Raw genomic sequence first — 7,296 nt, 5'->3', positions numbered from 1 at the left:
CTGACGGGAAGGGCTAGTTCGCACGGGTGTTTGAATCCTCTGCACAGCTGGGTTCCGTCCCCTCATCAGAAGGTCCCGTAGCTGTCACAGCTTGATTTATTGCCTCTTTCCCAGGCAAGAAACCAAGAAAGCAGGAAGGCCATGAGTTTGTGTATGTTTGAGTGTAGAGAAGCAGAGCATATTTACCGTGAATTAGAACCAGTGACACAATAACTTTATCTCGACCCCTACCGCGAAGGACGTATTCAGGGGGGATCCAGGACTCCCAACCTCCCCCCGAAACACTTACCAAGTACAAAAATTAAATAACGAAAATAATGAGATCATAAAATAACTTCAATTAAGTAATGAAAATAAGGTTGTTGTTTAATCGCAAATTGTTTATTTCCGCAAAAATATTGGAAAGCAACACGACTTTGAATGACAGTACCAAAGAAGATTTATGAAAGAATTATTACTACTTATAATAACATGCAAAATATTACCAGGAATTTTATTTTCGTCAACTGGATCTAACATCATGTTTTCATACTCAATAAATATTATGTTCTTTATCTATTTGACATTAATTTCCTTGCCAGGGCAGTTTCTATTTTTTACAAATTTTGCCGACCTTAACTACACGTAAGCTAGACAGTGAATACGTGATGTTATACTGTATCACTGTTGTTATACCGCCTTCTTACCCATTCATGTAATAAAAATATATTAATTAATTTGATATAATTATACTTATTTTAATTTAACATTATTAATATTATTATTTTGAGACATTACGTTAGGACACCCCTCTGAAATATATATCTCGATACGTGCCTCGTGTTCGATTTGAATAAAATGTAGAAAAGGCGGTAAAACTACTACGTGATGAAGTTGGAAACAGGTTTCAAGACTTCAGAGGGTGCGAAGGGCAATAATGTTGTTCTGCTCTGCTCCCTTTTCTTTTGATGATGCGTGTGCAAGTCCTGACTTCGAATGGAACTTATTTAATTGCAGTGCAACTCGTATTGAAAAATAAATATCGCGAGGTGGGCTATCCTTGATTTTTCTTATATCTCCCATAGCAGTATCCTCGAATAAGCTATTTTGCTGTAGAAATTTTATTAATTTTGGTTGCACTTGCCTTGGTGAAAAGTTGTTTTCCATAATGAAGATTAATGAAACAGCCGAATGATCAAGAATGACTGACAAAACATTTGTTGTCTGCATTAAGAGTTTCATGCTAACAAAAAACTTATTGCAGACTTTTGAGAAGCTTGTTAAAAAAAACAGTGACATCTGTGCGAAACGAAACTATAATTGCACACAAACGGTTACAATTGTAACCAATTTATACTCGAAACTAACATGTAAAATACTATAACCATGAAAAAATATGGGGGGAGGTGTATATAATTTACATATCGATTCTGCAATAATAATCACTGGATCCCCCCCCCGGCCCCATTGGGTCGAACTACTTAGTTCTGGATTTTAAGGTGTTGGGGTTCTAGATGTGTGGCCCGGATAGTTTTGACATTATCGTTATGCGGCCCTACTCACGAATTGAGTTTGACATTGCTGGTCTATAGGACCTGTTGAGGAGATGTGTGTGTGTGTGTCATAGAACATCACTACTTCCAAACAAACTTGATGTGGCTCTTACAGAAACATCTGTTTTTGGAGTGGAACGATTACGAAAAGGTTTACACTGGCCTCCCCGATGGTGCAGTGGTAGCGTCGTCGCCTTGTAATCAAGGGGTTCCTGGTTCGATACCCGGTGGAGGCACATAGTGGTTCGGATTCAACTTTAAACTGTAGGTCCTGTCCCGATTAGCCTTATTGTGCATAAAGTGGACTTAAAACACTAAATCAATCAACCAACAAAAAGGTTTACTGTTTCTTTGCAAATCTTCAATTAATGTAAAATTTAGTATAAAAACATAATTTTTGCTGACTTTCTAACTTGATTGATTGATTTCGTTTATTTTACTTCGCATTTTGTGCCTCTTGGCTAATTTGCGAAGATGGGGATGAGTGGTGAAATGATGAAATTGATGAATGGACATTCACAAACAACCAAGCCCGACCAGGATTCGAACCCGGGATCCTTGGCGTCGCAGCGCGATGTGCTAACCACTCGGCCACAGGGTCGGGCACTTTCTAACTTGAGATTTAAAGACAAATTATTATTTTGAATTCTTCATTAACAATAACAAAAGTGATATAAAATATTGGATAAAATTCTTGCCTTCGCTGAGAATCAAATTAGAGGTTAGGAAAGTGGAGGGAGAATTTCCTAGCGTCTTCCCCTTCAATGTGAACGTGGCCTCCTACGTTCTACATTCCATTCAAAATTTCTTCTTAGTTTCAGATATATTTCGCATCCCCTATAGCATAATGGTAAAGGTGACCCTTGTAATTTAAAATGTCCCGAGTTTGGTATCCGGTGGACGCCTAATAGTTAGTTCAATCCCACTATAAATATAGATCCAGTCCCGATTAGTCTATCTGTATATAAAGTAGACTTAAAACAGAAACTCAAGATACTCAAACGATTATCATAGGGTTGGCGGCGGTTGGTGCAGTGAGATAGCCCCATCTGCTCAATCAAAATTATGAAACATAAACTTTTCAGTCAGTAAAACCATCGTGGTACGAACATTAAATTTTTTTTTTCAATTACATATTCGACGTCGATCTTGTTCACCAGATTACCAATTGTGATAAGTTTCTCTGCTTTAAAAACTACGCAAGGAAACAAGTTGAAAACGTGAATTGGACAAGGTTTCTTCTCTAGAACTGATTTTTAAACGCCAAACACAATAAGGGATCAGCACTTATGTATATTTTCTCCCGCAGGCACGTGACCGGGGGGTGAGGCTGAAGACCGTTCCGAAATCGTACAAATATGTAATTAAAATAGGGTATAGCGGTGATTAATTTCACTTACATTAAACATCTTGTACAATAACTTGTAATATACTGAGAAATTCATCTTCAGGGGTTCTATTCCCCACTTTTTCGCCCTTAGATGGCAGCTGCTGATAAGGGATGAGCCTTCCCCCTGAAATAAAATTCTGGCTACGGGCCTGCTGTTCTGCATCGTGACTGTATGGTCCGATGCATCATGCTTTGAGCTCCGTCTACGGGACGCGCGCAGGTTCGAGTCTCTTAGGGGAAACGTATCAACTTTTCTCCTGCGGCCTGTGTATAGGACCGGTTGCCACCCACCATCGTGAGGAGATTGGGAAGCTATGAATGAGTAACGGACACCTACAACAAAGTTTAGGGGTACGTCGTGCTGACCGCACATAACTCGTTGGACTGGAAGTGAGGCCGGCAGTCGGTAGGTGGGCTCTGGCCCTCAGGAGCTGTAGCACCACGGGTTTACTTACGTATATTGGCGTAGCCATGTGTGGGTCCACAGAGGCTCGGCCTCTCCTCGAAATGCTGTCACTTTATTTTGACCAATTCACTGGGATATTTTTAAGAGTACTTTGTAACACGTATAGTGCTGATCTTCAAGATCATACTATAATTAGTTGGACGGAAATTTCACTTGGGAAGCAATCAATTAACATTGGGAAAAATCACAATAGGAGAGAGCAACTAATGTGATGCAGGAATTGGTCATATGTTTCCACAGGGGATTCCCATCACCACTGAGAGTTTGTCCCCACCCTTGGCCAATTAGCCGGTCCCGTGGCGGAGTATTTATCTCATTTCGCTACGACGCCAGTGGTCCCGGGTTCGAATCCGGTCTGGGCATACGTGTCCTTCGTGAGCGTCTCTACATCGATTACATCATATCATCATTAGCCAAGAGTGGCAGAAAGGCGAAGTAAAATAAACAAAATCAATCAATCTTGGCCGATTAAAGCTGCTGTGAACTCCAACGATGAGAACTGTGCAAAGGGACTTAATTCAGAAAATAACAAAGAAAACTACTTCATAAAAGTGTAAGTTCAATATTATACTATTGTTTCCTGACGTCTTTGTTACTACTGTACATTTTGTTACATTGTTTTGTCCGTCTTTCTCCTTTTCAGTTTTTCCATATGTTATTACGCATCTCCACGTTTCCCCTTTTTAAATTCCAGGTAGTTTCGCTCCTGCCCATCTCTAATAGGGACTCGATTTGTTAATAGTTGAATAATAATTGTTACTAATTCTTGCCTTATTATTATCATTATTATTATATATCGATTTTGTATTAAAAGACACCCCCTTCAAAAAAAATACTTTCTTTCAACTGATATTCTCTACCTCCTTCTTTGCTCTCAATTGATAATTCCAACCTCAACAAGAAAATTGAATATAATTATAGTAGCCACTGTAATTAACCAAATTTATTCAATCAAAACTTCAGTGATGAAGGTTCTGTCTCTGGAGCCTGCCACTCGTCTCGCTCCATGCAAGAGCCAGCCAGCAAGCACTGAATTACTTTGCCAGTGGAGAAATTTTAGCCTCCGAAACCAGAATGAAAAGAAACAGGTGGGTGTCCTCAAGGTGTCCTTTTCCTGGAAACCTCACTGCGGGAGTCACGCGGTGGGGAGGGGGTGGTGAAGGGAGGAAGGTTCTCTGGCCTCTGGCTTAGGACAGCCGAAAAGAATCCCTAGTCCTCTGATATGTCGCTAGGTGTCTCTGTATCGCATCGGGCCAGGAAACTACTTTCATGCCAACCTCCAGCCCACTCTTAATGTCCTCCTCCGTAGTCGAGCGGGTTAAGGCGTTCACTCGTCTTGAGATCGTTCGCTGCTGTTCGAATCCGGCTCTGGTCGGAATTTATTCGGCCTACGTATAGGGCCGGTGGCAACCCACCATCGTGAGGAATTTGGGAAGCTCCGAGTGAGCGAAGACCTACAACAACGGCTGGGGGTTCGTCGGGCTGATCACCCGTCACCCCAATACTGATCTAAGACCTCCACGCTATAACAGGTGACGGAGGAACAGTGTGGGAGGGAGACCAGCAGTCGGTAGGTAAGCCAAGGGCTGTAGCGCTGTGCGTTTAATTTAGTTTTTAATTGCATTTAATATTGTGACTAATTTTACTTTAAAGCTACAGATTAAAGCGATAATAGTGTCCAGAAAAAGAACCTCATAGTAGATCTTCACACAAAGTATTTTAATCCATTGCCAAACATTTCAGTTAAGAATAATATTATGCCTTTCCATTGACCGTATTTTCGATGGTGAATTTGCTAAAAGGACCATGTCAAGAAATCTAAATATGTAAGTTTTACTAGTAAATGCATTTAAAATGCACGAAACAACAGGGGAGGAGAAAAATAAACATAAAAAATAAGTAAAAATGCAACAAAACTGTTAAAAATACTGACAAATAAACTAAAAGGCCGAAAAATGAAAAAAAATGTAAAATAGAAAGTGTTTTCCGGCCCTAACTGAAGGGAAACGGACGTGATATCAGGTTTAGCATTGTTTTTAAGGGCCAGAAAAAGAGTTGATTTTTCATCAACTTCCGGACCCTAATTAGTAATTATGACCATTGAAAAAGTTGGAGGTAGCTTACTTAAATTTTTCTTGCTGAGGGATCGTATCGTCCCATATCTCCACTTGATAATAAAGAAAAACATCAAGTTCATATTCACTGCGGGACGGCGTAGGTTCGAATCCGGCTCTGGTCGGAATTTATTCGGCCTACGCATAGGGCCGGTGGCAACCCATCATCGTGAGGAAATTGGGAAGCTCCTTGTGAATGAGCGTAACCTGGTCAAGAAGACCTACAATAACGGCTGGGGGGTCGTCGGGCTGATCACCCGTCACCCCAACACTGGTCTGAGACCTCCACGCTATAACAGGTGACGGAGGAACAGTGTGGGAGGGAGATCAGCAGTCGGTAGGTAAGCCAAGGCCTTTCAAGGGCTGTAGCGCTGTGGGTTATGTTATGTTATTAAGTTCATATTTCGAAAATGACTTGCAGTTTTCCACCACGAAAATATGTTTTTCATAGTTTGAAGTTCGTTAGTATTATCTTTCAAAGTTTCCATTGTTTTAATTTCACACAATTTTATATTTCATACGTTCCTCTCTCTTTTCATACAGTCTTTGGAAAAAAGCTGAAGTTTCTTGTCAAACGGGGTCTGGTTCAAATTTCTGCTTTTCGCTCTCCTGTTCCTACTTTAAACAAACAACAAAATACTACGTAACTAAACGATTGCTTGTTCAAAACACGGAATTTTTACACAATTTACAAAATATGACAAAACGCCAATTGACATGTTCATCATTTTTCTCTTTCAGCGTTTCTCGATTTTATCTGAATTCGTTTCCTCATGAAAATTGCCATGAGGAAATTATAGATATGACGTTATGTGTGAATTGGTTTCTTCAAACTGATAGCTGATCATAACATGACCTACCTGGAGGAAAGGTAGCGAGCTTGATTCTTACGAGGGAGGTCGTGGGTTCGATTCACCACCAAGGCAGGTTTTTTTTTCAGGAGTAGATCGTTGGGTGTAAAGTTTATCCACCGTGCTAAGAAGTTAACATTGGTCTCTGTATTTCACGAGGTGAAAGGAAATAGTAAGAGAAAGTTATTTCGATGATAGGAGGAAGTCACGTGCCACGTGGAATGCGCAGAATCAAGTTACATAGAGCTAAGTCTGTAATGGTGGTTTCGAATATTGCAAAGTTAGTGCGGAAAGTTTGTTATATCTGATACTTGTACTTCCTGTTCAAAGAAGACAAACATTTTAGATACAAAGCAGTGAGGAATTAACGATCATTATGAGGTTTTGAATTTTTTGTTTGTAACTCACTATATAAATACTTATTAGTAGTTTCTTATCGAATCGGCCTTCGTCGCAATAACAATTTATTTATGTTAATTGGCGATTTACTATTAGTTTTAGACGCATGGTAAGATGGTGGTGAGGGGATTGACAACAGTCGTTGCGAAGGAACGAACGGACATAAAATTACCAATCTTAGCAATTTGAACTCATTAAACGCTCTCCTTCGTTACAGTACTGCACTACATCACTACTTAACATAACTGTGTGTCTTTTTTTTTAGTATATCGAAATCAAATAATCAATATTTTAGGTGTCAGTGAAGAACAAACAATACATAACTTAAATAACATTACATTTTGCATCCTGAATACATATATGTGATTTGTGAATTAATCATGATGTGTGTGTTAACACAACATATGAACAATAACTAAAAAGAAAAGTTTTAACTTTAAATCCTGGAAATCTCCAACTTCTAAGGGGAAATATGCGCAGAAGGGACGTCCCTCAAGTGTGCATCGGATTAATTTTTTAAATATTCTAATATCAACGGTATCTG

This window comes from Lepisma saccharinum, unplaced genomic scaffold (genome assembly GCF_977018435.1).
Source record: "Lepisma saccharinum unplaced genomic scaffold, izLepSacc3.1 HAP1_SCAFFOLD_980, whole genome shotgun sequence".
NCBI lineage: Eukaryota > Metazoa > Arthropoda > Insecta > Zygentoma > Lepismatidae > Lepisma > Lepisma saccharinum.
Note: the sequence above shows the minus strand (reverse complement) of the source record.